We start from the raw sequence: 25,554 nt of genomic DNA on the forward strand, positions 1-25,554 counted from the left end.
TTTTTTGGGCCACGCCACACCGCTTGCGGGATCTTAGTTCCCTGACCAGGGATTGAACCGAAGCCCTTGGCATTGAGAGGGTGAAGGCCTAATCACTGGACTGCCAGGGAATTCCCTCTGGTTATTTTCTTACTGTTGAGTTCTGAGAGTTCTTTCCATAATCTACACACAAAATCTTTATCAGATATGTGATTTGAGAATATTTTCTCTCAGTCTGTCACTTCTTTTCATTCTCTTCACCATTTCTTTCAGAGTAGAAGTTTTTCATCTTAATGCAATCAAACTTATCAACTGATTTCGTATTTTCGATTACATCTAAGAAGTCTCTATCTAAGCCAAGGCTACAAAGATTTTCTTCTGTCTTCTCCTCTGTCAATTTTATTGTTTTACATTTTCCAATTGTACTGTAAACAATTATAAAAAAGACTCATCTTTTTTCTACTGAATTGTTTTTCACATTTTGTGGGGGGTCTACCTCAATATCTTGATTACCGTAACTGTAAAGAATATCTTGAAATCAGCCAGATCTCATATCAGATTCTCCAACTATGTTGTTCTTTATCAAGTGTTTTAACAATCTGTGCTCCTTTGCCATTCTATGATTTTTTTAAAGCAGCTTATCATTGATTACCTACAAAAAATGCTTCTGGGATTCTGATCTGGTGAATCAATTTGAGGAGAAATTACACCCTAATGTTTAGTCTTCAAAACCACAAAAAGATAAATTCTCTACAATTTCTTGGGCCTTCCTTAATTTCTTTAATCAGTTTTGTAGTTTTCGGCTCACAGATCCTGTACATATTTTGCTAGACTTATATCTATTTTTTGGTGCTTTTTAAATGGTAACATTTTTTACATATTTTCATTTCTGCAATTCCAATTAATTGTATTTCCATACTGAAATACAATAATTGTATACACTGTCTATATAACCTGAAATCTTGCTAAACTCACTTATTAGTTCTAGAAGCTTTCCTGTAGATTTCTTGGGGTTTTCTGCACAATCATGTCATCTGCAAATAGGGGCAATTTTATTTCTTCCTTTCTGTTCTAAAAGCCCTTTGTATTTCTCTTTCTTGCCTTATTGCACTGTTCTTAATTTTAGGGGGAAAAGCATTGTCTTTCACTATTAAGTATTCACTATTAAATATGACATTAGCTATAGACTTTTATAGATGCCCTTCATGAGTGAAAGAAAATCCCCTCCATTCTTAGTTAGTAAGAATTTTTAGCATGAAAGTATGAAGAATAGTATCAAACGCTTATTCTCTATCTACAAAGACTAGTATATTAATATAGTAAATTACCCCAACTGATTTTCAAATGTTGAACAGTCTTTCATTTCCAAAATAAACCACATTTATTGTGACATATTATATCCATTTTATAATTAGCTGTATTTGATACAGTCACTAATATTTTGTAACTCTTCCATCCATGTTCGTGAGGAGTATTGGTATAGTTTTATTTTCTTGTATATCTTTATCTGGTTTTGTATCAAGCCTCATATAGTGAGTTGAGAAGTGTTTCTTCTAATATCTCCTGGAAGAGACTCTATAGAACTTGCATTATTTCCTCTTTTTTTTTTTTTTTTTTGGCTGTGCAGCATGTGGGATCTTAGTTCCCTGACCAGGGATCAAACCCATGCACCCTGCAGTGGAAGCACGGAGTCTTAACCACCGGACCACCAGGGAACTCCCATGTATTATTTCCTCCTTACGTGTTTGGTAAACGTCACCTGTGAAACCATCTGAACATCAAGTTTCTTTTTTTGAAAGGATTTTAACTATGAAATCAGTTTCCTTAAAAGATATAGGACTGGGACTTCCCTGGCGGTCCAGTGGTTAAGACTCTGTGCTTCCAACGCAGGGGGCACAGGTTCAATCCCTGGTTGGGGAACTAGGATCCCACATGCCACGGAGCCAAATAAAAAAAAGAGAGAGAGGGACTTCCCTAGTGGTCCAGTGGTAAAGAATCCAAGCCAGGAAGAGAGCTCTCACCAGAACTTGACTATGCTGGTACCGTGATTTCAGATTTTCAGCTTCTAGAACTGTGAGAAAACAAATTTCTGTTGTTTAATCACTGTTTCAGTCTGTGGTAATTTGTTATGGCAGCCTGAGGAGACAAATACGTACTGTGTGATGAAATGGGAAGTGTAGATAAAGTGCTTTTTCTCACTTACAAAAGTATGTCATTTCTCTTGAGGGACAATTATGTAATGATAATACTCACTTTTTTTAATGGAACCCATTTTTTACTTAAAAGAATGACAGACTGTTCAGAGACAGGTGGGGAGAGTATAGAGAAGGAGGTGCCCAAATGAACCATCAGGAATGAAAGAAGGGCTATCACTACAGAGCTTACAGACATTAAAATGATAATAAGGGAATAACATGAAAATTCTATGCCCTAAAATTTAATAACTTGAGTGAAAATGAACAATTCCTGCAACAACACAAACTACTAAAAGTCACTCAAGAAGAAATAGATAACCTGAGTAGTCCTGTCTCTCTTGCTCTTTTTTTTTTTTTTTTGGCTGTGTCGGGTCTTAGTTGTGGCATGCGGGATCTTTGTTGAGGCACGTGGGATCTTTCATTGCGGTGAGGGCTCTTCATTGTGGTGCGCAGGCTTAATTGCCCCCAAGGCATGTGGGATCTTAGTTCCCCAACCAGGGGTTGAACCCATGTCCCCTGCATTGGATAGGGCAGAGAGAAAGAAACAGCAAGTTCTCTGGTGTCTCTTCTTATAAAGACACTAATCCCATCATGAAGGCCCTACCTTCATGATTTCATCTAAACCTAATTATCTCCCAAAGGCCCCATCTCCAAATCCCATCACTGGGAGTTAGTGTTCCAACATACAGTTCTCACAGGGACACAATTCTGTCCACAGTACACTACACTGTATTTTAAAACACACATTCAAGGTTTAACATTTAAATAAATTAATTATTTTTACTGCTTGTCAATGACATTCTTAAGTAAAATGCTTTTTTCATTTTAACTACCAGTGTGAGGTGACAGTAAACATACAGTGACTACTAACACAGTTGGTACCACTGCCTTGAATCATGTTAAGCAGCCAGCATTTTTATCCATTATTGCTTTTATACCATAAGTGCAAATGTCAACACAGTAAAAAAGCCTAATAATATCTTAGCATTATTATAAAAATAGTTCTGGCCTCAACTTGAGAATTCACCACTGCCTTACAAAGTTAAGTTCAAATAACTACCACAGAAAAAATTTTTACAAACTGCAATATTTATTAGGAATTTAAGATATTCACATAGTATTCACAATAGATACAACTAATATTAAAAACTTGATCCATTCCTAAATTTTCCAAATTCACTGATGAAAATGATCAAGCTATGCTTTCATTTGATGAATGTAAACCTTAGAAAGAAATATAAAGTTCTACAGGATCTAAAAAAGAAGAAACTACCTTGGTTGGCTATCTTGGTTGTGATAAAACAAACAAAAAAATAAATAAAGCAGGCCATTTGTAAGCTATAAGCACACTCATGTTTTTATAGGATTATATCACTTACAGACAGATACGCCAGAAATATTACCAGTGATGACCTCAGGAAGGGAATTAGATGACTCAGGACAAGAAATTTAGTTTATGTTCTCTTCCAGTTTTATAGGGTCATGTCTTATATTTAGATCTTTAAGCCATTTTGAGTTTATTTGTGTATATGATGCGATGGAATGTTCTAATTTTATTGTTTTACACATAGTTGTCCAGCTTTCTCAACACCACTTGAAGAGACTGTCTTTTCTCCATTGTATAGTCTAGCCTCCTTTGTCATAGATTAATTGACCACAGGTGCATGTGTTTATTTCTCGGCTCTGTTCTGTTCCATTGATCTATGTATGTGTTTTTGTGCCAATACCATGCTGTTTTGATTATGGTAGCTTTGTAACATAGTCTTAAGTCTGGAAAAGTTACACCTCTAGCTTTGTTCTTTTTTCTCAGGATGACTTTAGCAATTCTGGGTCTTTTGTGGTCCCATATAATAATCCCATCTAGGATTATCTGTTCTAGTCCTGTGGAAAATGTCACTGATATTCTGATAGGGATTACACTAAATCTGTAGATTGCTTTGGGTAGTATGGCCATTTATTTTTTTTTTTTGCGGTACGCGGGCCTCTCACTGTTGTGGCCTCTCCCGTTGCGGAGCACAGGCTCTGGACGCGCAGGCTCAGCGGCCATGGCTCACGGGTCCAGCCGCTCCGCGGCATGTGGGATCTTCCTGGACCAGGGCACGAACCCGTGTCCCCTGCATTGGCAGGTGGACTCTCAACCACTGTGCCACCAGGGTAGCCCTACTGTGGCCATTTTAACAATATTAATTCTTCCAATCCAAGAGCAAAGAACATCTTTCCATTTCTTTGAATCATCTTCAATTTCCTTCAACAGTGTTTTATAGTTTTTGGCATATAGGTCTTTCACCTCCTTCGTTAAATCTATTCCTAGGTGTTTAAGTTTTTTGACACAATTTTAAACAGGATTGGTTTTTATCTTTCTGACATTTCATTATTAGTGTACAGAAACGCCACAGACTTATGCATATTAGTCTTACATCCCATTACCTTGTTGAAATCATTTATTAGTTCTAATAGTTTTTGTGTGGAGACCTTAGAATTCTCTATATAGAGTATCATGTCATCTGCAAATATTGACAGTTTTACTTCTTCCCTTCCAATTTGGATAGCTTTTATTTCTTTTCTTGTCTGATTGCTGTGGCTAGGACTTCCAACACTATGTTAAATAGAAGTGATAAGAGTGGGCATCCTTGTCTTGCTCCTGAATTTAGCAGGAAGACTAAACTCCTAGAAAAAAACATAGGCAAAACATTCTTTGACACAAATCATAGCAATATTTTCTTCCATCAGTCTCCCACAGCAAAAGAAATAAAAGCAAAAATAAACAAATGGGACCTAATCAAACTTACAAACTTTTGCTCAGCAAAGGAAACCATCAACAAAGCAAAAAGACAACCTAGGAATGGGAGAAAATATTTACAACCCATGCAACCAACAAGGGATTAATTTCCAAAATATACAAACAGGTCATACAACTCAATATCGAAAACAAACAACCTCGTCAAAAAAAAAATGGGCAGAAGATCTAAATAGACATTTCTCCAAAGAAGACATAGATGGCCAACAGTCACATGAATAGATGCTCAACATTGCTAATTATTAAGAAATGCAAATCAAAACCACAATGAGGGGCTTCCCTGGTGGCACAGTGGTTAAGAATCTGCCTACCAGTGCAGGGAACACAAGTTTGAGCCCTGTTCCAGGAAGATCCCACATGCTGCGGAACTAAGCCTGTGTGCTCTAGAGCCCACAAGCCACAACTGCTGAGCCCACGAGCCACAACCACTGAAGCCCACATGCCTAGAGCCTGTGCTCCGCAACAAGAGAAGCCACCGCAATGAGAAGCCCGCACATCGTAACAAAGCATAGCCCCCGCTCGCCACAACTAGAGAAAGCCTGTGCACACAATGAAGTCCCAATGCAGCCAAAAATAAATTAAATAAATATATTTATTTTTTAAAAAAAACCCACAATGAGGTATCACCTCACACCGATCAGAATGGCCATCATCAAAAAGTCTACAAGTAAAAAAATCCTAGAGAGGATGTGGAGAAAAGGGATCCCTCCTACACTGTTGGTGGGAATGTAAATTGGTGCAGTCACTATAGAAAACAGTATGGAGGTTCCTTTAAAAACAGAGCTACCATATGATCCAGCAATTCCACTCTTGGGTATACATCTGGAAAAAATGAAAATTCTAATTGTTGAAAAGATACATGCCCCCCAATGTTCACAGCAGCACTATTTACAATAGCCAAAATGTGGGTGCAACCCAAGTGCCCATCAACAGACAACTGGTTTAAGATGTGATAGAGTGCTCAATCATAAAAAAAGGAATGAAATATTACCACTTGTAGTAAGATGGATGAACCTAGAGAATACTACGCTTAGTAAAATAAGTCAGAGAAAGACAAATTCTGTATGATACACTTACATGTGGAATCTAAAAAGTAATACAAATGAATCTATATACTAAACAGAAATAGATTCAGATACAGAAAACAAATTTATGATTACCAAATTTATGGTTACCAAAGGGAGAGGGGAAGGGACAAATTAGGAGTATGGGATTAACAGATACAAACTACTGTAAATAAAATAGGTAAGCAATAAGGATTACTGTATAGCATAGGGAATTATACTCAATATCTTATAATAACCTACAATGGAATATTATCTGTGAAAAAAATTGAATCATTATGCTGTACACCTGAAACTAACACAATACTGTAAATCAGTTTAAAAAAAAAAGAAATTTAGTTAACACATTTTGAATTTTAGACTATATGTATTACCCCAAAAGTAAATGAAATTTGTTTCACAGTTAATATATAATGATTTCGTACATTAGAAACTCAATTTAAAACACTGTAAAATTTCACCCCCTCACTCAACTTGGGAAACAGAAGCCAGAATTCAGTTTTGTTTTTAAGAAAATATTTTTCTATTCCATAAATGGTATGTGTATAATTTTTCTACAGCAAAAGGGGTCTGACTGGATCTCCTTTAATGACTGGATAGTATCAATTTATAAGTGACAGAAACATAAATTCAGTTGCTTATTCTACGTTGGATTAAGTTTTCAATCAAAAACCTGAGATAGTTCTCAGCTGGAAGGTCTGTTAAGACTGAAAGGCAGGGCTTCCCTGGTGGTGCAGTGGTTGAGAGTCCGCCTGCCAATGCAGGGGACACAGGTTCGTGCTCCGGTCCGGGAAGATCCCACGTGCCGCGGAGCGGCTAGGCCCGTGAGCGATGGCCGCCGAGCCTGCGCGTCCGGAGCCTGTACTCCGCAACGGGAGAGGCCATAGCAGTGAGAGGCCCGCGTACCGCAAAAAAAAAAGACTGAAAGGCAACATACATGTCATATATGTGGATCAGTCCCTCCAAGGAGCATTCAGTCCCGTATATTTCTGGAGAACTGACAATCAGCTTCATCATAACATTATTTTAAACAAATGAATAAGACACAAATCTAATATCTAGAGTCTATCTTAAACACTTTTAACTAAAATTAACTTAAAACAGGAAATACAACTTTCAAAACAACAGCTGTCCTTTCACATGTGCTTAAGCAATACTTCCTATTCCCAAACTGCAAGCTACTAATAATTTAAAAGCCTCTGGAGATTGATGGCTATCAGTACAAGGGGAGTAAGTTATAAAACAGTGTGGAGGTTTCCACCAAAATTAAAAACAGAACTACCATACGATCCAGCAATTCAATTTCTAGGTATTTATCCAAAGAAAACAAAAATACTAACTCAAAAAGATATATGCACCCCATGTTCACTGCAACATTATTTATAACAGCCAAGATACGGAAACAATGTGTCTATATATATATATGTGCGTATACATTACAGACACATATATATGTATCACAAAATTATTCTCAGCCATCAAAAAGAATGAAATCTTGCCATGTGTGACAACATGGATGAACCTTGAGGGCATCATGCTAAGTGAAATAAGTCAAAGACAAATATGTATGATCTCACTTACATGTGGAATCTAAAATACAAACAAAAAACAGAACTCATGCAGAAAACAGATTGGTGGTTGCCAGAGGAGGGGAGTGTACAGTAAGTGAAATGAGTGAAACGGATCAAAAGGTACAAACTTCCAGTTATAAATGTCATGGGAATGTTATGACTAACATGGTGACTACAGTTAATACTACTATATTGCATACTTGAAAGTTGCTGAGAGAGTAGATCTTAAAAGTTCTCATCATAAGAACAATAATGTGTAACTATGTAAGGTGACAGACATTAACTAGACTTATCTGGTGATAATTCTGCAATGTATACATAAATCAAATCATTATGTTGTACACCTGAAACTAATAAAATGCTATACGTCAGTGATACCTCAACTTTTTCAGAGTTCAGAAAAAAAATAAACTGAATGAATAAGTGAAAACCATGCTGTACACAGTTTAATCTCTCCCTAATGACTATCAGAAGGCACTTGAAGATCCTGTTCCACCTCAGTGTCACATTAATACAGACACTAATGATATTATATATACTGTGACAAATCTGTATTACCTATCCATAATTTGCATGTTTTAAGCCTTGGTCCACTGTGAAAACAATACATGGTAATGACAGATATCTGGGAAAAGAGGAGAAAGTAAAGAGGAGTGGGAGCAAGTAAATATAGTCAGCCCTCCATATCCACAGGTTCTACATCTGCAGATTGAACCAACTGTGGATGGGAATAAACCTTTTTTAATTCCAGAAAGTTTCAAAAAACCTGAATTTGCCACAAACCAATAACTATTTGCATAGCATTTTTCTTGCATTTACAACTATTCACATAGCATTTACATTGTATTAGTTATAAGTAGTCTAGAGATGATTTAAAATATAGGAGAGGATATGTGTAGGTTATATGCAAATACTATGCCTTTTTATATTAGGGACCCCCACCTCCTCCAGGGATCCCGGAACCAATCCCCCATAGATAGTGAGGGACGACTATATGGCACCATTGTTACTTGTTAACTGTATGTGAAATCATGGATTATACCTAAATTTTTACTCTTTTTTCCCCCCTTAATAATTACAGCTTAAGAATTTTGCATGTTACAAAACTATTTGCAAGTGTTTTTAACAATTTCCTAAATGTTCCATTAAATATAACATGATTTACTTAAGATAGTAAAAATGTAGAAAGACTAAGCTGGTTTCTTGGGTACCAGTTCCTTAAGCAGTCCAAATCTAAGCTTAGAAGAAAAGTTTAGCATTAAGCACCTTTACCTTAATGCTAAGTTCCAGCATTGCTCTTGCCAAGAGTACAGTGCTTGAGTTACAGAAGGCATAATTAGTTTGAAGAATTCAGCCTTACATATCAAAATAGATTTTGATATATAAATGAGTTTCGTGAGGTGACGGCTGCCTCTATTCCTATAACCATTTCACCTGGACTGTCTAATCAGTCCTATGAATACATACCTAAACGTGGTTTTTTTTTTGCTTTTTTTTTTTTTTTTTTTTGCGGTACACGGGCCTCTCACTGTCGTGGCCTCTCCCGTTGCGGAGCACAGGCTCCGGACGCGCAGGCTCAGCGGCCATGGCTCACGGACCCAGCCACTCTGCGGCATGTGGGATCTTCCCGGACCGGAGCACGAACCCGTGTCCCCTGCATCGGCAGGCGGACTCTCAACCACTGCGCCACCAGGGAAGCCCTAAACGTGGTTTTTCTGAAAACCAAAAAGCTGCCTCATGACAATTAAGTACATGTTATTTATGGAGGAAAAGATATAAATTTTGAATTGAGCATGTAGGCTCCCTAGTCAATGACTTTAACTTAAATTGTATGTGTTTGTAAAGCGTTCATTGTCCTACATCAGACTTATATTAAATAATTCCATCCACTTATGGAGAAGAGGATGTAGAAGAGGTAGAAGCTGGGCACTAGTTCATGTGCCTATGAGTCAGTAAAGGTGGAAATAATGTCCAAGGTGGAGTTGGTTATTTTGAAATATGATAAAGATTATCATTGAGGTAAAAATTCTATTAACTGGAAGATCACAGGATATATCCATCATATTTTTCAGGACAGGTAGTTTTTCATGTGGGGCAAATAGGTAAAAATTATACTGTATGGTAATTGCAATAAGGTTCTAAAGAAAGAAAAAACTGCAGAGAAATCTATGCAATATATAATTTGTCCAGATTGGTTTTCATTTGGGCAAAGAAGTTCTGAAAAATCTGCAAAGCAGTTTATTCATCAACTGAAAGTCTTCCAAAAACAGAACTATTGGGAAACCGTGGTATGTGGGGATGGAAAAGAAAAGCTCCCTTAGTTTTTTGGAGAGAATAACTTTAAAAATACTTAAACAGCTAAGTTTACTCAGTTCAGTTAATATTAAAACTTGTTGATTTTAACACTGCTGTTACATCTGAAACAAACTTATGTAATATTCTGGGTAGAAAAAAATATTATATACATATATATATAATATAAACATGATTTACTTAAATGTCCCACTGTTGGACATTTGAATTGTTTTTAAGATATATCCTACTAAAATGCGATTCAAATGAACATATCTACGAAACAGAAACAGACTCAAAGACACAGACAACAGACTTGTGGCTGCCAGGGGGGAGGGGGGGGGGGGAGGGAAAGATTGGGAGTTTGGGATCAGCAGAGGCAAACTAGGATGTGTAGGATGTGTAGGATGGATAAACAACAATGCCCTATTGTATAACACTGGGAACTATATTCAATATCCTGTAATAAACCATAACGGAAGAGAATATATATACACATATCCATGTATAACTGAGTCACTTGGCTGTACAGAAGAAATTAACACAACACTGTAAATCAACTATACTTCAATAAAATTAAAAAATAAAATAAAATACATCCTACTAAAATTCAAATCACACTGATCATCTTCGTACATAAAGCTTTTTCTGTAGAACCATTTCCATCATAAGCAAGAGTAACTACTGAAGTCACTTTTTTTGATACTTTAGGTTTAAAAAAGAAAAGTCACTTTTTCTTGGTTCTTTTTTTAGTTTTCCTGATTAATAAGTTGAATACTTTTCCAGTTTTCAATTTTATTAACCAATTTTACTCCCACCAGTGTAAAACTCCCAGTTTTAAAACCAATGTAAAACTCCCAGTTTTTAAAAGCAGTGAAATAAAACTCCCAGTTTTACACTGTCATGTCTTTCGAATACCGTTTTTGGGAATAAATCTACATTTAGGTCTTTGTCGTTTGTCTCCTACATGATTAGGTTCAGGGAAAAAACTTTCAGAACGCATTTTAGTTGTTTGGATTCTGAACTTAAAAGGCATACTTTTTATACTTCTGGAATTTTTATTGTTTCCCTGTGCTCAAACTAGAGTGGATCCTCATTATTCAAAGATTCGGTATTTGCAAATTTGCCTAATAGTTAACTTTTTCTGTAGCCCCAAAATCAACATTTGTACTCTTTGGCAGTCATTTGTACATCATATGCAGAGTTGAATCACCCAGAACTCAAGTTCCCAGCTGAGGTATACCCTCCCCTTCCCCAAGTGTTGTGCTCAAGTGCTGTCTAGTGTTCCTGAGTGCAAGAAAGCTGTGATGTGCCTTATGGATTAAATACAGTTAGATACTAAAGCTGTAAACAACTAATGCTGTTCACCATGAGAACAATGTTAATGGATCAGCAATATGCATTAACTAAGGCATCTTTAAACAGAAACACAGGGCTTCCCTGGTGGCTCAGCGGTTAAGAATCCGCCTGCCTATGCAGGGGCATGGCTTCGAGCCCTGCTCCGGGAAGATCCCACATGCTGCGGAGCAACTAGGCCCGTGCACCACAACTACTGAACCTGCGCTCTAGAGCCAGTGAGCCACAACTACTGAGCCCACGTGCCACAACTACTTAAGCCCATGAGCCACAACTACTGAAGCCCACGCACCTAGAGCCCGTGCTCTGCAACAAGAGAAGCCACCGCAATGAGAAGCCTGTGCACCACAAGGAAGAGTAGCTCCCACTCGCCACAACTCGAGAAAGCCTACGTGCAGCAACGAAGACCCAACACAGCCAAAAATAAATTAATCTTAAAAAAAAAAAGTAACTATCCTTAAAAAAAGAAACACATAAAATAAGGTTATGTTTTGGCTGACTGACTCAAATACTGTCACAGAGGCTCACAGGAATCTAAATCTCCTAGGAGCAACAGTTCAGTATTTGCTAGTTCAGTGTTTGTGGCAACTTCATAGAACGTAACTACCATGAATAACAAGAATCAACTGGAGTTGGCAGCACTTACCATGTGCCACGCAGGATCTTAGTTTCCCAACCAGGAACTGAACCCGGGCCCTCGGCAGTGAAAGCACAGACTCCTAACCACTGTACAGCCAGGGAATTCCCTCTCATTCTCTCCTTTTAAATCTCCTTCAACTGAAGAACTCCTTCTTCAAGCTACATCTTAAAAGTAAGTTCAAGATAGACTGCAAAGTTGCACCACTCTAATACTATTCACAACTCCTCCACAGAACCCCTAAGCCTTGGGGGAAGGGGATACTGAATCATTAGAGTGCAAAGAACAACAAACTATGGAAGCTAGGACTCTATTTAAGGCTCTCCTATCCTGGAGAAATTTTTGACACCTCTGGGTCTTTGTTTCCCAGATCTCTAAAATGAAGGAACAGGATTAAGAACCATTAATACCACTCAATACTTAAAATGTGTAAAGCACAGAGTGATTATGACTTATAATCTTATATTTGATATTCAAGGAAACTTCTGCAATTTTTAAACCATGTTACAACTAGCTGTGATTTCCAGAAATACCTTTATATGTTTATAAATTTCAGAGAACCATTCTATGATTTAATAAGAGAACTACGTGGGCAACTAAAAAATCCTGTCTTGCAACAAAGTCTTTCAGTTCATTTCACAAGCATAACAGGCAACCAGAGAGGAATGACTGAATTACTTCTGTGTATCTATATCACGAAATTTTATATAATTAAAAATGTATGAAATATTTTTAACGAATTGCACATGATCTAATACTATGTGGAAAAATCAGATTATGAAACAATTACAATTATTTTAAAAGAACTATACACTTTTGCTCAAAAGCCAGAAAATGGGAAGAAACACATAACGAAGGTAATAAGAGTATGGACTTATGGTAATATTTTGTTGACTTTATTTTTTTAATTTATATATTTTTGGCTGCGTTGGGTCTTAGTTGCTGCGCGTGGGCTTTCTCTAGTTGCAGTGAGCAAGGGCTATGCTCCGTTGTGGTGCGTGGGCTTCTCATTGCAGTGGCTTCTCTTGTTGCGGAGCACTGGCTCTAGGCACACGGGCTTCAGTAGTTGTGGCACAAGGGCTCAGTACTTGTGGCTCACAGGCTCTAGAGCACAAGGCTCAGTTGCTCTGCGGCATGTGGGATATTCCCGGACCAGGGATCGAACCCGTGTCCCCTGCACTAGCAGGCGAATTCTTAACCACTGTACCACCAGGGAAGGCCCTTGTTGTCTTCTTTACACCATGGGTTTTTCCAAGTTGTCCACAACAGACAAGAAGGTCTGTATAAGGAGCTAGGAGTAGTGTTTTTCTGTTTTTTGTTTTAAATGCTATTCTGAAATCTCTAAGTTTGCCAAACATTCTCACAACCTTTGTTGGCATATTCCTAATACCAGTGTTCTTTTTTTTTTTTTTTTTTTCAGTCCGCGGGCCTCTCACTGTTGCGGCCTCTCCCGTTGCGGAGTACAGGCTCCGAGCACGCAGGCTCAGCGGCCATGGCTCACGGGCCCAGCCGCTCCGCGGCATGTGGGATCTTCCCGGACCGGGGCATGAACCCGTGTCCCCTGCATCGGCAGGCTGACTCTCAAACACTGCGCCACCAGGGAAGCCCAATACCAGTGTTCTTAATTACTTTTATAAATTTATGCTTATTTATTACACTCAATTTATTCAGTAGTCTGCACTTCTAAAGTATATTATGCATAATCATGGAAAAGCATGTATCATACTGGTAAAAACCACGTATCTGCCTTTCTGTCTAAACTATAAATTCCTTGTAGGCAAAGACGGAATGTTTCTAATCTCTATATTCTCAGTGCCTTGCATACAGCCTAGCACACATGAAAATGGTAATAAATATATGTTAAAATATATGCTAACAGAAAATTATCATTGGAACACCCATTAATAGTTGCTATTACAGAGTCTACCAATGGATGCTAAAACTTTGAGAACAAACAGTATATTTACACAGTTTCCAAGATACTTACAAAAGAAAAAATATTAACTATACAGTGGAGAAGTACAGCAAACACAGTATTTGCTCACAGAACAAACAATTTTTGTGTTTCTGTATTACAGGTAATGAGCTAAGAGAATTTTCACCAAATTAAAAGGGTCTGTTTGCAATGATCTAATTTAAAATACAGAATGTGTAGCATATACAAAATAAACATTTAGAGGTAAGAGGGCAACCCTTAAGACGTACAGAGATAAAGTCCATTCTCCAGAACAACTATAACAGAGAAAATATAACAGCCCTCTTAACTGTCCATCAAGAGACATGCCTTCTGTATTAAGACTCTTGGACAGAGAAAGCAAATGGTGGTTTCAACTAGTCTTAATCAGGTTGGCAGAGCACAGAGGCTTGTTCTGCAACTGCGACACTGTAAGTCTTAAAATTTAAAAAAAGTATATATATAAAAAATAAAAGAGCAAAAGGACTGCTCCAGTTAAACATGTCCAAGGAGACAACCAAATGATTGTCTGGTTTGGGGAAAAAACCCAGCTATTAAACACTGTTTGGAAAAAAAAAAAAAGACTGTTTGAATGTGGACCATATATTACATAATATTAGGAAATTATGGCGAATTTTCTTAGATGTGTTACTGCATGTTGATACTGCATGCTAAAGCGTCATTTGTCATGTATGCAATTACTCTCAAATGGTTAAAAAGTATGTATGTATGTCTGTATGTATATAGAGACAGATTGTTACTGGTTGAATTACATCCCCTCAAAATTCACATGGTAAAGTCTTCAACACCACCACCACCCCGTACCTTACTGGGAAACAGGGTCGTTGCAGATATCATTAGTTAAGATGAAGTCATACTGGAGTAGGGTGGGCCAGTAATTCAATATGATTGGTGTCTTTATAAAAAGGGGAAATTTGGACAAATGTAAAGATTGGAGTTATGCTGGCACAGGCCAAGGAACTACCAAAATCTAGGTAGGAAAGGTCTGGAACAGATCTGTCCCTAGCACCTTCAGAGGGACCATGGCCCTGCTGACACCTTGATCTCAGACATCTAACCTCTATCTGGAACTGTAAGACAATAAATGTCTATTGTTTAGCCACTCAGTCTGTGGTATTTTGATATATCAGCCCTAGCAAGAAAATACAGCAAAACTATAACAAATGTTGAATTTAGGAGGCAAATAAATGGTATTAACTTCTTTCTTCAACTTTGTGTATATCTAAAATGTTTAATACCGTAGGGTAATACTTTAGAATTGTGTGAATATTCTGTTCTCTAGTAACCATTCATTTAACAGGCATTGATGAAACTTATCTGACTAAAAGGAACTTTGTTTGTTTATCAACATCTACAAAATAACTTGCTGGGATTTTGACTGGGAGCATGTTGAATCTATAGATCAAGCTGGGAAGAAATGACATCTTGACCATACTGAATCTTCCTATCCACGTACTTTACATATTTTGCTATGAGAGAGAATGCCATGGGAAGAAACAAGAACTGAGTGGGGGAGCACTGATGTGAAACAAAAGTTTCAGATTAACTAACTTATAAGGGTAATAAAAGAAAGTATACACCAAGTGGAGAAGGGGAAGAGGAGCAATTCCAGGCAGAGGAAACAGTAAGTAGAAGTAAAAGAGAACTACTTTTTGGGTTTTTGTTTTGAGATATAATTGACATATTGGGTTGGCCAAAAAGGTTCGTTCAGGTTTTTCCATAACATCTTATGGGAAAACCTGAACGAACTTTTTTGGCCAACCCCACAACATTCCATTAGTTCTATTAGGTGTACTCAAGTTTTTTTAAAATGGTTCAAGGACAGGGTAGTGGGGAGAGGGAGCAGCAGAGGAAGAAGCTGAAAACCTGAGTTCATACAGTGGGGCTAGATTCTGAAATGTGTTATGCCAATCTAGACACAAGAGTTCATATGTATCGAATAAAGCAGGAGGCCTTAACTGGGGTCTATGGATACATAAATGGGCAAAAGGATTTAAATTACCTCTCCACCTCACAGTTCCATGCAGAATTCTAACATGGATACTCACATTTTTTATAATGGGAAGAAGTATAAAACTTTCATAAGATTCCTATGGGGTCCAAAAAGGACATAAACCACTATTATAGGTAATGGTGAATCATCCCAGGAATATATATCACATGAAAATTATCAAAAAGGGACAAATTAGTGATTTTAAACTCTCGTTGCTACGCATGCTACAGAATGACTCATCGTTTACTGAGAAGCAACAAAACTCAAGAAGGCAAAAACTATGATAAGGCTTCCCTGGTGGCACAGTGGTCAGGAATCCTCCTGCCAATGTAGGGGATGCAGGTTCGAGCCCTGGTGCGGGAGAATCCCACATGCCGCGGAGCAGCTAGGCCCATGTGCTGCAGCTGCTGAGCCTGCGCTCTAGAGCCAGCGAGCCACGGCTGCTGAGCCCGCATGCCACAACTACTGAGCCTGCGTGCCACGGCTGCTGAAGTTCACGTGCCTAGAGCTCACGCTCCGCAACAGGAGAGGCCACCGCAATGAGAGGCCCACGTGCGGTGGCAAGGAGTGGCCCCTGCTCACCGCAGCTGGAGAGGGCCCGCGATCAGCAGTGAAGACCCAATGCACCCAAAAATAAATAAATTTATAAAAAATAAAAAAAAAACTATGATAATACAAGTGGTGGTTTGGTGCGAAAGAAACCACCATATTCACACACTGATACTGCACCTACTTTGACCAAGCAATCCCACTTCCATGAATTTATCCCTACACATGTGCTCACACATGCACAAACACATATGCATAAGGTTTTTCAATGGAGCACTGTTTTTAATAACAAAAGACTGGAAACCACCCATGTCTATTGAGTAGAAGACTAGTTAATCATGGAATACCCATACTATATATATAATTTTTTTTTTTTTTTTTGGCGGTATGCGCGCCTCTCACTGTTGTGGCCTCTCCCGTTGCGGAGCACAGGCTCCGGACACGCAGGCTCAGCGGCCATGGCTCACGGGCCCAGCCGCTCCGCGGCATGTGGGATCTTCCCGGACCAGGGATTGAACCCGTGTCCCCCACATTGGCAGGCGGATTCTTAACCACTGCACCACCAGGGAAGTCCCTGGAATGATTTCTTGAATGTATTGTTAGGAAAAAACAAGGGTCCCACACACATAAATGGGACTATATCAATCTCAAAAACTTTTGTGCAGTAAAGGATACAATCAACAGAGTGAAAAGGCAACCTACAGAATGGGAGAAAATATTTGCAAATCTGATAAGGATTTATCAGATTTATCAGATTTTATCAGAATATATAAAGAACTCCTACAACTCAGCAACAAAAAAAATCAAGTAACTCACTTAAAATTGGGGCAAAGGGCTTGAAGAGACATTTCTCCAAAGATGATATACAAATGGCCAACAAGCATATGAAAAAGATGCTCAACATCATTAATCATCAGAGAAATGCAAATTGAAACCACAATGAAGTACTGTAACTTTTGAACACAGTTCTCTGTTCATTTTTAGTAGAGTACATTCTAAGGAAAAAAAGGACTGAAAAGAAATTAACTGCACTCAGCAGGATGTAAACTGAATCTAGTTTCTTTGTAGCAAATCCCAATAATAACGTTATAATATAAACTGATGATTTTTGAAAACATGTTTCCTAGCTCTGTCCACTGAAAGGAGCCTAGAAGCAAAGACACTCTAGTAACAGCGCATATACTACCTAGCACTCAAATTTTAATTTATAAATATCATTTTCCCTCAAAAGAAAGCGGGGCTTTCTGGAGAAATAGAAAAATATAAAAAACAAGAAGAAAGGAAAATACAAGAAAAACCTGGGTTATTCTGTTTTGCAAAAACCAAGAAAGCCCTCAGAGATTAATCAGGCTCAGTCAAAAAGGACACAAGAGGGAATTCCCTGGCGGTCCAATGTTTAGGACTCTGCACTTCTACTGCAGGGGCCATGGGTTTGTTCCGTGGTAGGGGAACTAAGATCCCTGGAAGCCGCATGGCACAGCCAAAAAAAAAAAAAGTGACACAAAAACCAGCTCAAAGAGGGACTCACACTGGCCAAATCTGGAACAACTTAAGCATCAAAAACAATAACAGGGGCTCCCCCAGTGGCGAAGTGGTTAAGAATCCGCCTGCCAATGCAGGGGACACGGGTTCCAGCCCTGGTCCGGGAAGATTCCAAATGCCGCGGAGCAACTGAGCCCAAGAGCCACAACTACTGAAGCCTGCGCACCTAGAACCCGTGCTCCGCAACAAGAGAAGCCTCCTCAATGAGAAGCCCGTGCACTGCAACGAAGAGTAGCCCCGGCTCGCTGCAACTAGAGAAAGCCCACGTGCAGCAACGAGGACCCAACACAGCCAAAATTAAATAAATAAAATAAATTTTTTAAAAAAACAGTAACAACTACAACTAACATACCAAAAAACAGGATTAGTAATTCTCCAAAAACGAAAACAAAACTAATAGACTATACTCTAAAAAAATGTCATTACGGCTTCCCTGGTGGCGCAGCGGTTGAGAGTCCGCCTGCCGATGCAGGAGACACGGGTTCGTGCCCCGGTCCGGGAAGATCCCACATGCTGCGGAGCGGCTAGGCCCGTGAGCCATGGCCGCTGAGCCTGTGCATCTGGAGCCTGTGCTCCGCAATAGGAGAGGCCACAACAGTGAGAGGCCCACGTACCACACACACACACAAAAACAATCATTAAAGAAAAAAAGACCACAGAACTGGTCTTGATTAAAAACTAAAGAAATATGACAATCAAATACAATGTTCAATTTTAGGTTGGATCCTAAATGACAGGGGGGAAAAAACTCTATAAGGGACATTATTGAGACAACTAGAGAAACTGGAATATGAAATTTGAATATCAAATACTGTATAAATGTTAAATGCGTAGAATTTGTTAATATTGTGGGTATTTAAGAGAATGGTGTGCTTAGGGGAAAGATGCATGGTGTCTGTGAAGGACTCCAGATGGTTCAGAAAAAATACATGGGCTGGCGGGAATTCCCAGGGAGCCCAGTGGTTAGGACTAGGTGCTTTCACTGCCATGGCCTGGGTTCAATCCCTGGTTGGGGAACTAAGATCCCGCAAGCTGCTCAGCACAGCCAAAAAACAACCAAAAACATGGGATGGGTAAAAAGAAGGGATGGAGGGAAGGAGGGATAAAGCAAATGTGACAAAAAGTTAACAACTGGTGAACAGGGATGAAAAAGTATGAGAGTTCTTTGTACTAGTATTCCAACTCTTCTGTAAGTTCGTATTTATTTCAAAATTTAAAAGTTTAAGCAGAGCGACTTCCCTGGTGGTGCAGTGGATAAGACTCCGCGCTCCCAATGCAGGGGGCCCAGGTTCAATCCCTGGTCAGGGAACTAGATCCCACATGCATGCCACAACTAAGAGTTCGCGTGCGGCTACTAAGGAGCCTACGTGCTGCAATTAAGGAGTTGGTGAGTGGCAACTAAGAAGCCCTCCTGCCGCAACCAAGACCCAGTGCAACCAAATAAATAATAAAAATTTTTTTGTAAGTTTAAAACATGAAAGAGGGGGAAGCTCTTTTTTTTTTTTTATACAGAAAACAGCTAATAAATGTAAAGAAATAACAGAGCCATGAGGAGAATTTTTGTAGAAAGTTCACTCATTTAATTTTCATAACCCCCAATTAAATAAATGACTAGGCCAACAATCAACCACCAAATGACGGGGAAAATGTACCTTTTCAACGAAGAAACCTGATGGACACCACACTAACCAAGTAAACTTAGCATAGTAAACAATGGGGCAAACTAACATCTGGTAATCCTCACCACCTTATTGATCACTAGAAACAGGAGAACCAGACATTCTGTCCTTCCTGATGTAACACAATGTAAATTACATATCATCATCTATGAAGTATTTTTGCCAAAAATATCTGACCCAAATTTAATCAAACCTCTCTAGATCTAACGTCCAATTTACAGGAAATTTTTAAAATAGAGAAATAAGTTAAATGCCATTTTAATCATTTAATCAGAAAATCCCAAATGTGGAACATTCTTTAAAAAGTCCATGCCAGAGACTTAATGCTAACTGTCTTAAGCATAATAATGGTTACTGTTTTTATACAGTCTTAGCGGGAGGCTAGTTTGCAATAAAAATACATGAAGTGTAGAAAAATGGCATTACTTTAAAGAGATCCATCCTGAGGTATTCAGGGGACAAACAGCATGATATCTATGTTTAATTTCAACTGGTTGCTGTGGGGAGAGGTATACTGAGAACTAAAGCAAAATGGTTAAATGTTAGTAACAGATAAATCTAAATGAAAGGCAACAGGTGTTCACTGTGTTACTCTTTCAACTTTTCTGGATGTTTGCAGTTTCTCCTAACATAAAAAGATAGGAAAAAAGTTACCAGATTATCCCACATACAAATAAAGGGAAATTGCTCCTTAGAAGTATCTTACTAAGTGGGACAGTAAATAGAGCAAGTGCCTGTAACAAAGTCAGCCTTCAAGCACAGTTGGGCATTTGTCAACCCATCCAACAATCTGTTCAAAACCGTTAAGGCATAGTGCCCGGTAGTATGAAGGCAGTCACACAGACCTTAGATTAACCGGAGAGACAGCTGTAAATAAATAAATACTCACTGAAGACCTCACTAATGGGAAGAGATTTAGTTGGATGTTGAGGAATGGACAAGATATGCATAGTGTGAAAGAGGTCACCAGTAAGAGCCAAGGAGCAGAATAATAAACGAGGTCTGTGTGAAATATGGATCCCAACAGAGTCATGAAGAGAATTTTTGTAGAAAAATCAATCATTCATCCATTTTTATAATGCTTAGGCTTTATGAATACACAAAAAATATAAGGCTCTGAAACATCTGCCTTCAAAGCGCTGACAAAGTAATGGAAAAGATACTGCTTCAATCAAAATACATTAAGAGAGATATACACAAAATTCTTTAATAACACAGGGAAAGGAGTAATCAGTTTACCAGAGGAATGAGATTATCAGTAAGTTTTCAACAAAGATATTTGAGTTCGTTTTTAAACAGTGAAAATGGGGAAGGTAGGAATGGGCAAGATGGATGAAGGGGGGCCAAAAGGTGCAAACTTCCAATTCTAAAATAAATAAGTTATAAGGATGTAACACATGACATCGTGACTACAGTTAATAACACTATACTTCATATTTAAAAGTTTCTGAGTAGATCTTAAAAGTTCTCATGGCAAGAAAACAAAATTGTAACTATGTATGGTGACGGACTTATTGTGATGATCATTTTGCAATATACACTAATAGCGAATCATTATGTTGTACACCTGAAAGTAATACCTCAATTAAAAAAAAAGTGACCTCATCAATTAAAGTCACAGAAAGAAAAATGCCAAAAATTACTGAATGCTTACTATGTACTAGACACTTTCTTTTACCTTTGAAATAAGTACTATAATTAACATTTTTATATATAAGAAAACTCAAGTTCAGAGAGTGTAAATGACCAAATGTAGAAAAGCTAGTTAGTGGTGAGCCTGGCATTCAAACCTAGGTCTGTCTAGTGCTAAAACCCACGGCCTTTACAATACTACCCAGCTCTGGGAATTTACAACCACTCAAGTTATGAACATAAGGTGCAATACAAACGTTATAAAGTCAGTCACTACCAGAAAATACTAAAATGTTCTAGGGCCAGAAAGGATGAGAGTAATGTAAAGATTTTCCAATACTATACATACTTAAGAGTCTCAGAAATACTTCCACTATTCCAAAAGAAAAAGTTTCAGCACAAGCAAAAGTTTCAACGCAAATAAAATCCTGGAATTACAAGCAACAGTTTCAACACAAAATCCTGGAATAATGTTTGGCAGAAAACTATGACAATCTGGAGTCTTAAACAACAAATCTGGAATGCTTAAACAACTGGTAAGTTTATGACATTTAATTAAACATACTTTGATAATGAAGATTTCTAATGTGCAGGCTCTAGCTAATGAATACTACTTTATCTAAAAGTCCTTTTTTCTTTTTTTTTTTGGCTGAGCAACCTCAAAAGGATTACATAAATAGATTCTTAAGTGAAAAGCTTTCAGTGATAGCTTTGTCAATATATTTGTTACAGTTACAAAGCTTTATTTTACCTTACCTTCTTCTTTCTTACTCTGAAATATGAAACAGTTCGAACTTCAGCAATAATCAAATAGCACGTTTTTCCCAAAGTAGTGTGAAAAATATACGGACTTATTACTTAGCAAAGAGAGCTTTGAATAAGCACCTTAAGTGGTTACTAAAAGTATAATTAAAGCCTTAGGTTGGGGTAAAACTGTGATGGCAAAATCTGTCGTCTTAGTATTTTTCACCAACCTAAGAATGCAGGTTAAGCCATCAACTTCAGGGATAAGGATTTATTTTTTCCTAAAGTACTGTGATGTAAGGCCAACTTTCTATGAAAATTCTTCCCCCATATACACAAAGAAAAATTTTCCCTAAACTTCAAGAAAAAAGGCCAAATACGGAACTAGACATCTCAACACAAACTGAAACCGATATTTTACCGCCTTCTAGGCAAGGAGACCAATTAAAAAGTGCAAAGGTATCTTATGGTTATAAAAGATAGGAGTAAAAAACAAAAAGATAGGTGTCAAAAGCAATTAAGATTAGGAACAGAAAAATGCCATCAGGGGAAGAATGAACATGTTTCCTTTTAACTAACAGTCTCTAAAAGTTTTGTTTAAATTAAACAGCTCTACCACTGCATCACGTTCACAGGCAAAAAATGCTGCGTGCACTGAATCTCCAGAGTGTACTTGAAAGTCAACTCAGTGCTCCCAAGAGGTATTCCTTTTAACATAGGCTTTTTGTTCATACTCGTCTTCGAAATTTCCCGAACAGTCAACTGTATGTCATCTGCGTGGAAATTACTTCAAAACATTCTTGACAGGCTTTCTACAAATAATCCGTGCTTTTCTGACTTGATTTAAACAGGTCCAATTATGGAATTCCCTATCGACCCGCCTCCTTCTCCTTTCTCCGGAAGGACCACCAACCACTAGGGTTTACAACCAAGTAACCAGTTTCTTCCTTTCCGTAAAAAAAAGAGAATGCCTTCTAAGAGCCTAAATATCTAGTTGCCAGAAGTCTTAAAATAGGAAACGTGCAGGGAGTTCTTAAGGGACACTTGCAGGGACCACGATCTAAACCAAACAAAATACTAATGTAGCTATTCCAAAGGAGCAGGGGATTTCTGCCTGTCAAGCTGTGGACTTATCCCTGTTAAAATACCAACTTCCAGCCACGATAATAACGAGGCTAAACCTTCCGCCGTTTTACAGGTTTCCCATTAACTAACTTCCCGTGACCCCTTCACCCAACCACTCAAAACTACACTCCATTCCACTCTCGGCCCAACCCCTTCCACTCCCGCCCCAAATTCCAGTTTTAACGCGCTTCCCTCCTCCAAACTTCCCAGTTTTCTCCGTGGCCTACCCTACCTACGTCTTCTCGTCGCCACCGGTCCCCAGTCAGGGCCTTGGTCCTACCATGCCTGCCTTTCCCGGTCTGCCTCAAGCCTCCAGCCCCGTCCCCTAAGGCCCGAACCCGCCTCAAAGAGCCCTCGGGAGATCGATCCTCCCAGCTCTTCCAACCCATCCCCAGGCACCCCCCAGGCCCCCAAAGCACGCAACGGCCGAGCATGAAAATGGCGGAGAGTGCCGCCGCCTGCTGCAGGCGAGCGGTCCCGTGCCGCCGCCGCACTCACCCTGTGGCGCTGAGCAGAGCTCCTAATGACTAGCGAGCGAAATGTTCGTCTTCACAGTCACGAGTGTCTCTCCTGTCTGGCCTCCTCCCTCCCCTCTCAATCCCACTCCTCCAAAAGAGCAGCCGCCATCTTCCCCTATGAGCCACCGAGCGCACGCCCTGCGTCATCACGCACCGGCGTACGCTACTACGTCACGCGCGCCGGGGCCGCCGGGCCCCCTAGGGCTCAATCTGCGCCTGTGCATAGGTGAGAGGCGGGGCCTGACCGCAACCCCACGCGGCTTAGCTGAGCGACTCCTTTGTTCCAGCTGAGACGAGGACGGAGCCGCAGCCGGAGGAGGGACCGGGAGAGGGTGGTGCTGCCGTACTTTTTTCACATTGTGAGCTAACCTTGATGCTCTCAGAAGTACCCTGTTGTCGAAAAGTGAATGAGAAATTTGTTCGGGGGCGGTGCTGCAGTTGCTAAGTCTGTTTATTCTTCCGTGGAATTGGGGGTATATCTTAAGAATTTGAAGGAAAGCGCCGAGCTGAGTCAAGCACACAGAGTTCGCGCGTTCCCGGTGCCTCTGAGTTATCGCCTTTCCTCACTGAGTGGAGACCAAGTTATAAAAACTGAGCCCTAGGGTACGACCACTTTGGTAAACTGTTTCCAGCACTGAAACTAAGCCCTCCCTTGAGACTCAGCAGTTCCCCTCCAAGAGGACTGAGTGCATGCGTCCACCAGAGGCTTGCACGGGAATGTTCGTAGCAGCTTTTTTTGTAATAACCAAACACTGGGAACCCCAATGTCCATCAGCAGTTGTACTGGTAAATAAATTGTGGTGTGGTCATGCAGTGGGCTACTGTGTAGCGACAGGAAATTCAGGCATACCTCGGAGGTACTGCGTGTTCAGTTCCATACCACCGTAATAAAGCCAATATTGCAGTAAAGTGAGTCACGATTTTTTTTTTCATTTCTCAGTGCATATAAGTTTATGTTTGCACTGTACTTAGTCTATTAAGTGTGAAATAGCACTAAGTCTAAAAGAAATACATACCTTAATTTCAAAATGCTTTATTGCTAAAATATGCTAACCATCATCTGACAATGCAGGCTTGCCACGAACCTTCAATTTGTAGGGAAAAAAATGCAATATCTGTGAAGCGCAATAAAACAAGGTACGCCTGTAGTTACTGATAAATGCAACAAACTGGATGAATATCACAGATACTGTTAAATCAGGCACAAAAGAGGACACGGATGATTCCACTTATATGAAGTTCAGAATACAACTTCAAAACAAAAAAGTTGTCTTCTAACTTTAGGAAAGTAATTTGGCAGTATGAATCAAGAATCTTAAAAATATTTATTACTTTTGCCTCTAATTCCTCTTCTAAGAATCTATTCTAAGGATGGTCACAGAAGTGTGAAAAATATATATATACAAAACTTCATTTAAGTATTATTGATGATAGAAAAAAAAAAGGGAGCAACTTAAATGTCCAATAGCAGGGAATGGCTAAATAATGGCAGAGTATCTGTACATTACAGAGTATCTATACAACGTTTTTATGATATCAGAAATGCTTATTATCTGATTTTAGTGGAACATGAATATGAAGAACTATAAATATGTGTATGTAATGAGAAATAACCTAAGGAAATAATATGGTGGGATTAAGGACGACTATTGTGTTCTGTTTTTGTAATCACTGAGGGGGAAAGGGTGTGTTTTTTTAAAGCAGTAACAGGTTACTGACATGGTATATTAAATTATTATTAAATGAATCTCTATTTGTTAACAATTACAGTTTACAAATTCCTGTTGATTGATTAACATCATACGTCATTTAGGAATTCTTTCTCTTTCCATTTTTTTGGACTAGGCTTGGAAGTTCACTGGGCATTATTAACAAATATCAGAACCCCACACCTCCCCAGGAGCCA

At 38.9% G+C, this 25,554-nt stretch overlaps 1 protein-coding gene across 6 annotated transcripts in view; it reads right to left on the reverse strand.

Annotated features, from left to right (window-relative positions):
- WDR33 (WD repeat domain 33) overlaps positions 1 to 23,764 on the reverse strand; it is a 101,571-nt gene extending 77,807 nt beyond the window's left edge. For all 6 annotated transcript variants that reach the window (XM_029224531.1, XM_029224533.1, XM_029224529.1 and 3 more), the window contains exon 1: positions 23,629 to 23,764. The gene's annotated coding sequence lies outside the window, so the exon portion shown is untranslated. The remainder of the gene's footprint in view (positions 1 to 23,628) is intronic.
- Positions 23,765 to 25,554: the final 1,790 nt, after the last annotated feature.

The sequence above is a fragment of the Monodon monoceros genome, unplaced genomic scaffold (genome assembly GCF_005190385.1).
Source record: "Monodon monoceros isolate NGI ecotype Baffin Bay Population unplaced genomic scaffold, NGI_Narwhal_1 Super_Scaffold_16, whole genome shotgun sequence".
NCBI classification, from domain to species: domain Eukaryota; kingdom Metazoa; phylum Chordata; class Mammalia; order Artiodactyla; family Monodontidae; genus Monodon; species Monodon monoceros.